The sequence below is a fragment of the Orycteropus afer genome, unplaced genomic scaffold, assembly GCF_000298275.1.
Source record: "Orycteropus afer afer isolate SDZICR_OR568_19922 unplaced genomic scaffold, OryAfe1.0 scaffold00006, whole genome shotgun sequence".
NCBI lineage: Eukaryota > Metazoa > Chordata > Mammalia > Tubulidentata > Orycteropodidae > Orycteropus > Orycteropus afer.
In genome coordinates this window covers 17551748-17562950 of record NW_006921593.1, presented here as the reverse complement: position 1 = coordinate 17562950, position 11203 = coordinate 17551748, and positions in this window count along the sequence as shown.

The window sequence follows — 11203 nt, the reverse complement described above, 5'->3', positions numbered from 1 at the left end:
TTTTCACCATACTTATTCAATTTGCATGCAAGAACTTGAGAAGCTGTATTATATGAAGATCAGAATTGGAGGAAAACTCATTCACAACCTGCAATATGCAGATGATACAATCTTGCTTGCTGAAAGTGAAGAGGACTTGAAGTACTTGCTGATGAAGATGAGACTACAGCCTTCATTATGGCTTACACTTCAACATAAAGAAAACAAAAATCCTCACAACTGGACCAATAAACAACATCATGATAAATAGAGAAAAGCTGAGGTTGTCAAGGATTTAATTTTAGCTGGATCCACAATCAATGTCCATGGAAGTGACAGTCAAGACATCAAGTGACATAGTGCACTGGGCCATTCTTCTGCAAAAGACTTCTTTAAAGTGTTCAAAAGCAAAAAAATGTCACTTGGAGGACTAAGATACACCTAACTCAAGACACGGTATTTTCAACCACCTCACATGCATGTGAAAGCTGGATAATGAATAAGGAAGTCCAAAGAAGAATTGATGCCTTTGAATTATGACATTGGCAAAGAATATTGGGTGTACCACAGACTGCTTGAAGAACAAACAAATCTGTCTTGGAAGAAGTACCGTAAGAACACTTCTTGGAAGTGAGAGCAATGAGACTTTGTCTCACATCCTTTGACATGTTATCAGGAGGGACCAGTCCCCAGAAAAGGGCACCATGGGGGTCAGCATAAAAGAGGAAGGCTCTCAATGAAATGGATTGCCTCAGTTGCTGCAGTGAGGGGCTGCATGGCAATGATTGTGCGGATGGTGCAGGACCAGGCAGAAGTTTGCTCTGTTGTACATAGTGTATCTAGGAGTCAGAACCAACTCCACAGGCATCTAACAACAGCAATAATAATTTAACAGGTAATTATGACCAATTACATTAATAGGTACAACCAATAATTAAGGAATTATTAAATATCAGTAATTTTCCAGGTCTCAGCTGAGTAACAGGAGTGAGTGTGACTCCTGTCCCTCCAGTCTCAAGAAAGGGCACTACTGAGATACTTTGGTCTTCAAAAAATGCAAGCTGCAAAAGGAATTTCTTACAGGAATGTACACATGCCTCTTCTGCTAGCAGAAATATAAGGTCCTTCCACAGAGTAACTTTTCAGAGAAAAGTCAACCAACTTGCTTATTACAAATAATGATAAACTAAAATAGCAACCTGGTGTAGCTTGTGTGTATCCATCTGCCTGGAACAGCCGCCCTTCTCTGCAGCTGAAAGGGTGGGCGAGAACCATCCACACACATGTAAAGCAGGCAGGTTCCACTATTTTTATCAGAAGATGGGTGCTATTTTGTTTCTTGAACTTTTTCTTACATCTGTAATTACTTGGCATTTAAAGAACATAGGAGCTCTGGTGGCAGAGTACCTAAGACATTTGACTGCTAACCAGAGGCTGATGGTTCAAACCGATCAGCCACTCCTCAGAAGGAAGACTGGACAATCTACTTCCATAGAGATACCGCCTCAGAAACCCAAGGAGGGGTCGCTATAAGTTGAAACCAACCCACAGCAGTGAGTTTGGTTTTTGGTTTTTTGAATCACTGGAATGATTTAAGTTTTTCTAGTGTTACAATTTCTTACTTGTTACTGCCTATGCCAACCCCCTCATACATGATCAATTAAAAATAGACCTTCACAGTCTAGAGTCTGGAAGTTAAGTCTTTGGGACAAGTCCTGTTCCTCTCTTTGGATGCAGTACCTGGACTTATAGCTAGTCATTGATGGTGTAGAACTGATTTTCCACCAACTCGATCACTGTCCCCAAACACATCTCTTCTTCCTGTTTCAGAAAAACATCATCCTGGGCACGGCCATGAGTTAACTGACATCATAAATCTAAGGATGAACATTTTGGCACCAAACTTCCTTCTTCTGTGAAAACAATTCCTTCCAACAAAATTGATGGAAGTTAAATGAAGACATTATGTTGTTGCTGTTGTTATGTGCTATCGAGTTAGACCCAAGACATAGTGACCTCTCCTTGGGGTTTTGAGGTGGTATCTGTACAGCAGTAGATTGCCCAACCTTCTTTCCGAGGAGTGGCTAGTAGGTTTGAACCACCAGCCTTCTGGTTAGCAGTCAAGTGCTTTAGGCTCTAGTAGAATTCAATCAATGGAACGTGTATTAACATCCAATCAAACAGTGCAACTCTCGAGCGTGAGTGCAGGACACGCTTGGTCTAAAGTGCATTTGTAGATTAGTCACATGAAGAACCAAGGGAGAACAAGTAGTGGGTTTTGTTTTCAAGCTGGGAGAGGTGTTGTGTGTGTGTATGGGGAGGGGTGGCTCCAAAGAGTGGAATGCGGAAGCTGTACGCTTCACTGCCAACCACTGATGTCATGTTGCATCCACCGATGTCGTGTTGCACTCCTGCGTTCCCTCTTTCCTTCAATCAGTTGACAACTGGACTTACTGCAAACAGGTGCCTGTGAGGAATTGATGAGGGAAACGACTGGGTTATTGACAGCTCAAGGCTGAGATTTGCGTCGTGGTTCAGCATTTGGAGCAATTGTTGTCCTGCTCAGGGTCCCTGGTTATCTTGTCCTGAGGCCACAGAAACCACAGCATGGGTCTTTTTGTTCTTGACCCCAGACGGCCTTTAACAAACCAAGCTGGAGGTGGGATGACCATGTAATCCTGATAGCCCGAAAGAGCTGTTACTATTTCAGTTCACACTTCATGGAGGAGGTGTTGAGGAAAAGCGCAATTACTATGTCAGCACTTGCTGGCTGACAATCCACCTCAAAACAATGATTTTAAATGCTGTTTATTCACCTCTTGATTCTGGGGCTGGACACCTTGAGGTCGGCTTGGGGCCTCTTCTGATCTAGGCCAGGTGTGCACAGGTCTGTGCAGAGAGAGGGTGAAGGTAAAGGATGGAGGGAGAAAGAAGGAGGGAAGGGAGAGACAAATCATCTCTAGAGCTGCCATAACAAAGTGCCCTACACTGGAGGGCTGACCTGAACAGAAGTTCACCATCTCGCAGCTCTGGAGGCTAGACTTCCAAGTCCAGGACTGGCCGCATGCTCTCTGAAGGTTGCAGCAAAAATATTCTTGTTTCATTCCGCCTCCAGTGGTCCCTGGCATTCCTTGGCTCTTGGCTACAGGGTCACAAGGCATCCTTCCTCTGTCTGTCTCTCTTCTTTTATAGAATGTCACTTGGAATGAAATAGGCCCCACTCTACTTGGTAGGATTACATGTTAACTAATAACATCTTCAAAGGACTGATTTCTAAACAAAGTCACCTTGACAGGTACCCGGGCTTAGGGCTTCACCACCTCTTTTTTGGGGACAAAATTCAATTTATAATGGGGAGGGAGAGAGAAAGAGAGAGGAAAGGGAAAGAAAGGGGAAGAGGGAAGAAGAGGTAGATTTCTAAGGCTAGACAGGAAGGTTAGTAAACACTCAGAAAATCCAATGCACTGTCAAGTCGGAACCAACTCATAGTGTCCCCTCCTTGGGTTTGCGAGGCAGCATCACTACGGAAGTAGGTGCCCAGTCTTCCTTCCGACAGAGAGAAGGTTAAAATATGATCATTTTAAGTGCTTGTTTTGCAGTATAATTTGTAAGTTCAAAATGAATTAACAGGAAAAATATGGAATAATTGAAGAAAAGGATGAAATTCTGGTAAAAAAATATGTTTATACTGATAGGTATTATTTCTGGAAAGATCTCGCCATAGTTAAGAAAATAGTGTGCAATGTGTTAAGCAATTAATTTTCTTCAACATTCTTCACATTTTGAAAATATCTGTTATTTTCTTTCATAATAGATGAAGACAAAAAATAACCCCACACCACCTTTATTCACTTCTTAATTTTGCAGTTTGCATTTTTATTTTTACAAGTCAAGATGCATGACATGTACATTTTTATTTTACAGTGATTATTCTCACAGTTTAGGCTTAGTGTGATTTAAATTACTCAAAGTAATGAGTGCAAAGTTGTTGTTTCACATGGTTACCCATTTATGTATTTTATTTTTATCCATGTAACTTTAATAAGCAATCCTGGGTTCATGTACCTTGACTTTGACTCCTTTATGATTTAGGGACATCTGGGAATAAGATTCTTCACTCACTCCTTCCCTTAGAGCCGTGCCTAAAATATTGTGGTGGCTTCGGACATGAGATGCTGCGGGACAGTCTGAGGCCGCCTGAACTTGCCCTTTTCATGCTAAATTTTAGAATTATTTTATGCCTCTCCCTCCCATAATTTAGCTCTTTCACATGGGTGTTCTTGGGCTACATGTTTTGTATCACTTTTCTCCTGGGATAAGGTATATGTACCTTTTGAATTTGAAGATGTAATTTATTTCATAAAGTGCTTCCTCTACTGAATCTTTAGATGCTGCTTCTGTTGTATTTTTCTTTTTAAAGACTCCAATACCTGTTACAATGCATATCATTATTTTCAATGTTTGTGTCAGTAGCATCTCCCTTTATCTCTCTCCTGAGGTCAGTGAGCTCACATCTCCTCTCACATATGGGTGTATAATTTTGTCTTTAAATGTGCATGGCTCTTTTTGGTCAGTATTTTAGAAAGACTGTGGTTTTCTTATCTGTTTGAGACTACGGGAAGTTGCATCTGAGTGCTCGGTCTCTCGTCTTGGGTATTTCTCTTGAACTTGCCTTCTGTCTACCTGGGTCACCTTCAGTTTTTCCTTTGGGCATGGGGGCTGCTTACACAGACAGTCACTGCTGGCTTTTGTTGTTGTTGTTATTTTCCCTTACTTATATTTTATTCTATAATAGTATTTAGCATATGGTGCTTTGGTGGTATACTGCCTAAGGCATTTGACTGCTAAGCAGAAGGTTGGTGGTTCAAGCCCACGAGCTGCTCTGCCAAAGGAAGATTGGGCAATCTACTTCCCTAAAGATTTACAGCCTCAGAAACCCAGTGGGGACTATGAATCAGAATCGACTTGATGGCAGTGAGTTTGTTTTGAGTATTTAGAGTGGTGGTGTAAATTCCATCAGTTCAGGGCTTCTTCTTCTTCTTCTTTTTTTTTAATAAGCCTCTCCTCAGGCCTGTGTTCATATTCCATGACATTTCTTGGCCATCTTTCATGGCCTTTCATGTGACCATTTCTTTACTTCACTGAAGATAAAGATTTGCCCTCTATTTTGTTTTCTTTTCTTTTTCTTCAGTGAATAAGAGAGACTGATTGAACACTCTGTGAATAATGGAATGCTGAAAACAGTGTCACATAAACTCAGAAAATGGTATGGCAAAGAGGTTCATAGGTATGACTCCCAGTCTCCTGGGATGGAATGAAAGTTGGTTTGCTGCTGGTTGAATATGTGTCTGGTATGTGCACCCAAGACCTCTCTGCTTCAAGGAAGGAAAGTCATGGGTGTCCACCTTCCCCACATGGTGTTGCAGGCTATGGGGACTTGGATTTTGCAGGGAGGCAGCTCAGCATCCTGACAGAGACATTCTGAGGCAGATACACCTACGCTTTTCATCCTACAAACTCATCTTCTATCAACATGTGTTCTAACTTCCACTCCACCCTTTGTGCTAAGACAGCCCATTCTGAGCAGAGAATGGAGACTCAGTCTTCATGGGCATGTGAATCTATAAATGGAGTCTGCTGACATGTACTTGTATTGTTTCTGCTACTGAACTGATGAAAGTATTATCTATCTTACAGCCGTTTCAACAAAGATGCTTTCAAAACTTAGATCTGCTAAATTAATGTGACAGGTGGTTTGGAACAGAGATTTTGAAATGAAAACAAAGACCTGTTTAAAGAGTCTACTATCATTGTCAGAAATTTAAACACATAGACATGTCTATAGTCTTATCTGCATTGGAAGATGTAAATCTATGTCTTTCAATCCTTAGCTCAGAATAAATTAACATGTCTAGAGCTATGGAACTTTGCAATTTATTTTATTTCATAAACTTAATAGTTGAATATAACCAAAGAATTCCATACACATGGCCCTTTTATACCTTTATAATCTCCCCAACTCAAATAGACAACAGCAATAAATACAATAAAACCAAAATGTTTTGCACAGTTACATATAGCTTTTATATTTTTTCTTCCCATTACCTTTCAATAGTTTAATGTTCTCAGAAAACTACTGTAAAAGGACTTTCTCTAAGGTTGTTTGATCATTGGAAGCATGAATGACCATCATCTGACCTGCAAGGAGTCACTTCAAGCCCATATCTTTGATCACTAACCCCTGCCTTCCCTGAGACCAGGATAATCAGATGAAAAAGCATCTTGAGGACTCTTACAGATTCTAGGATTCTGAAATAGACGCTTCAATTCCTGGACCGACTGGAGAATCATCTTTGCTGATTCCATGACAATGACTGGTTCCATTCCGTGTGCCTCAGACTTTGGGAAATGCTTAATGAAATCTTTGGACAGACTCACCCCATCTCAGTACATGAGATATCAGGAACTCACTTTTGGCAAACTCAGACATTCCAAGATCCCTCCTTTCTAGTTGCAATTTCTGAAGTTTTCAGATATTAGGATAATTTAAAAAAAAATAAAGCCAGCACTTTGGGCTGGCCCTTGAACTCAAGAGGTTTGTCTTCCTAATTTATTTGGTTTTTCAGCATCAACTAATGTCACTAATGTTTATGTGGTTGTTGCTTGGAACTAGAGCCTCCCTATAGTAATTTAATTAAATGGCTCTTGTGAAATTTAAGAATTCCTCAACTCTAAATAGTGAATAATTTTTGACTACAATAAAGCTTTACTGAGTCTCCACATTGCATCAAACTCTGTTATGCTTGAGGGACACAGAATGGATCATTTCAATCTCTGATCCATTAAGTTGGTGACAGGGTAGTTACATTATTTCAACTTTAGCGAAATTCAGGGCTGAATAAATGTCTTGTCCAAACATAAGAATATGGTATCTATGAGCTTTTCATAGCTCCTTAACTTAAGAATGGAACATCAGCTATGTTTCTGCAAAGACCAGCTGCTTATGGGAAGTGATCAATAAAAAATGGAAAGTAACCTTGCAGTGGACTGGAATTGACAATGGTTACAAGTGAAAGAAGAGGAAATTGAATCCTGTCACTGGAGGCAATAGGACTGGTAGGGAAAAGTCCACCTAGGATCTGCCTAAGAAACACAAAAGAAAGTGTGTTTAATCACTTTGAGCAGATTTTTATGAGGTATAGTTTTCTGCTCATTTTATACTAAAAAGCTACTGGAATATTAAACCTGAAAAGGAAGATACAGAATGTTTTTCTCTTCAAATCTCGTATTGTCTCTCTTCCTCCTTGGTTACTGCCTGCAAAACTGAAAGTGGCAAACCACTCCCTGGAAGAAAGCTGAGGGTTTGCCTTCTAAGGGCAAACAAAGGGATATGAAATTTTAAAGATCTGGGTCTACAGCAGGCGCAGGATTCCTTCAGTGTGGTGTGTGTACACACAGTACATATGATTGAGGTACAACCGAAATAAAAGAGTTACACAGTCTGATGTACATTTAATGGGTTTTGAAAATGTGTGCACCATGTAACCAACAGCATAATCAAGAAACAGAGCATGTCCATGAGCGAACAATGTTTCTTTGTTCCTTTTCCCAGGGAAACCCAACCAGTAAGCATTAAAACAACCCAAGTCCTGAGCACTGTCCTCACCTGCGTCCCACGGATCCATTTTGCCTGTTCTGTCCCTGTCTCCCCGGCCTGCATGTGATACGCTGACGACACAACTCTGCTGCTGAAAGTGAGGATGACTTAAGGCGCTTACTGATGAAGGTTGAAGAATACAGTCTGCAGTATGGATTACATCTCAATATAAAGAAAACAAAAATCCTTACAACTGGACCAATAAGCAGCATCACAATAAATGGAGAAAAGAATGAGGTTGTCAAAGAATTCACATTTTTTGGTTCTACAATTGATGTCAATGGAAACAGCAGTCAGGACATTAGATGATGTGTCGCACTGGGAAGGTCGGCTGCGAAGGAACTCTTTCACGTGCTGAGGAGCAAGGATATCTCCTTGAGGACTAAGGTGCGCCTGACACAAATCACGATATTTTCAATCGGCTTGTATGCATGTGAGAGCTGAACAATGAATAAGGAAGACCAAAGAAGAGTTGATGCTTTTGAGTTGTGGTGCTGGTGAAGAATGCTGAAAGTGCCATGGACTGCTAAAAGAACTAACAGATTTGTCCTGGAGGAAGTGCACCTGAAATGCTCCTTGGAAGTGAGAATGGCCAGACTTCATCTCACCTACTTTGGTCAAGTTGTCAGAAGGGACCATTCCCTGGGGAAGGATGTCATGCTTGGTAAGGTGGAGGGTCGATGAAAGAGGGGAAGGCCTTCAACGAGATGGATTGACACCGAGACTGCGACAATGGGCTCAAGTATAGCAGGGATCATGGAGCTGGTGCGGGATTGGGTGGTATTTCATTCTGCTGTGCATGGGGTCACTAGGTGTCAGTAACGACTCGACCACACCTAACAACAACAACAATGAGGCTGCATGTAGAGGAAGTGAAATAGCACTGACTCTGGGTCTGGGTTCTTGTGTCACATAATTTTCCTGCACCTTATCCGTGCTGTTATATCTGTCAGCAACCCACTCGTCCACACATTGTCATTTATTCGTTCACTTATTAACCATTGAGATGTTCTTATTGCCAATTATTAGTAATAAAGTTGTTCATTACACTTCTACACTGTCCTTTTAGTATCTGTATGCTTTGTAGTGAGAGTCTTTCTTCCACCCCTGATATCTCAAATTTGTGTTCCTATCCCTCTCTCTCTTTGTTTTTCACTTCCTCAGTCTTGACAGAGGTTAGCAATTTTAATTATCTTATCAAATAACCAAATTCTGATTTAGCTAATTTTCCCTATTTTTGCCTGTGCTCTATTTTATTTGTTTCTGCTTTTATGATTATTATTCCCTTCCTTCTAGCTCAGTACCACTCTTGGGCCGAATCTAGCCAGCTGCTTATTTTTTGTATGTCTTACAAGATAAATATTTTAAAATATAAGTTGTTTGAAAAATCATAAGAATATTTTGTGCCATGTGAAAAATATATGAAATTCAAATTTCAATGTAAATAAAGTCTTATTGAAACACAGTCACACCCACTTACTTAGATGCTTTCTCTGACATTTTTGTGCTACAATGGCAGAGTTGAGTAATTGTGAAAGAGACTGTGCAGCCCACAAAACCCCAAACTATTTACAATCTAGACCTTAACAGAGAGAGTTTGTTGCCTTCTGGATGAGAAACTTGATTTTAAACCTTTGTTCTTTTCTAATATAAGCATTTAAATGAGTGAATTGCACTCTGAGCATTGCTTTGGCTGTACCTCACAAATATTGATGTGCTGTGTTTTCATTATGTTTAAAACATTTAAACTTTCTCCTTTAATTTTTTATTATACCAGTACGCTGTTTAGAGCTGTTTGTGTGTCTGTGTGTCTGTCTATGTGTGAGAGAGAGTGACAGACAGAGAGACAGAGAGAGAAAGACAATTTTCTAATGCTTAGGGCTTTTCTGCGTATTTGATCTTATTGATTTGGATACTAATTGCATCTTAGAGATCATACTTTGTCTTATTTCAGTTTTTTGAAATTTATTGTGACTTGTGTCATTGTCATCATGGTCTATGTTGGTGAGCATTCCACTGGCACTTTAATAAAATGTGTATTCTGCAGTTTTTGCAGAAGATGTCTCGCTTTTGAATATCTCTTCCAATTTGTTGTTCACGTCTCATGGCATCTTATTTAAGTCTTTAAAAATACTGGCATAGCTGCTTTCAAAGATCATATGCTAATTCTAACATCTCTGTCATCACATGGCTTGTCTTAGCATTTTTTCCATTGCCTTGGGTGCCTTTTCTGGTTATTTTTGTTGAATGTTTCTTTTTATTGTGAGATGAACATTGCAGATCATTTGATGACTAGACTCTGAGTTGTGTACTCTCCCTCGGAAGAATGCTGTTTTACATTCCTGTGGGCCTTTAAGTTGCTGACTGATCACTTTGGAGTTTGAAAGGAGGGGGATGTTTTGGCTTTGCCCCAGTCTTAGTGCCACCTGGGGTTCAAGCAAAGCCTGATTTAGGAGGATGCAAACTCCAAATTTTGTACCTGGGTGATGGTTTCCAACCTTCCAGCTGTTGTTTCACAAGACTTTTGGTGTCTCATTCAATCATCTACAGTTTGTGGGTCAGTGTAGGATTCATGACAATAACCTGAAGGACTGCAGTGGATTACACCTTTCAGATTGGCAAAGAGCCCACACTTAGATACAACACGATGCTGGTGAGAGTGTGGAGGAAGGTGACCTATGCAATGTTCACAGGCAGCTGTCTACTCAGAGGGCAGGAGGGAGAGCCACCTAAATGAAGACAATCAACCAAACCAGGAACAGCAGCACTGAGTGCACTCACCCTTTGACACAGAAAACATGCTTCCTGGATGGCACCTCACAGAGACTTGTAAGTGTGAACACTGCCTGCACAAAGATGGCCAGCATTCAGCAGTTGTCTCCCCACTTCACCTTCGTCTCCTGTTGGCCTGCAAGCAAACATCAAGTCTTCCAAGTTGATCTCAAAGCACCAAACCACTCTCATATCATTAGAATCCAGTTATCAGATACACTGTCAAACTTCTCCCTTCAGCCCAACCTTGATCTCACAAAAAAAGATCAACCACCAGTAATAGTACACCAGTTGTTAACATTTCCTCCAACATATTTACATAGCTGAAGAATCATTCTGCTGATAGTCTTCAAAAACTAACTAAGAATGAGTTTAAGTCTTTATTTCTAGGAAAATAAACACTTGAAACTTTTAAAATATAACTCCCCATCCCTTGCCATAATCCTAAGAAATGGTTTCAGGTCATTTAAATATTAGGTATTACATTAAGTTGGTTTGTTATGGATTACTTCTTATAAGTCAATTTTTAATAAGACTGAGCCCTCTATTCTTATTTTCATTTTAAAAAATATATTCAGAATCATTTTCCTAGGCTGGTAGTTTGGTGCCTAGAAATGGAACCAAAACACAGAAGTCTCACCAACATAAATTTCAAATAGTTAAAGAGGAAAACAGAAAATGTGAGTAATCATCTTATGTAACTAGAGCATATTTATCAAAACCAAGAAATGACATTGGTAGCATACCTTGATGAAGTATGCCTTTTTTGGGGGATTTCCCCAGTTCTTTTCCTTT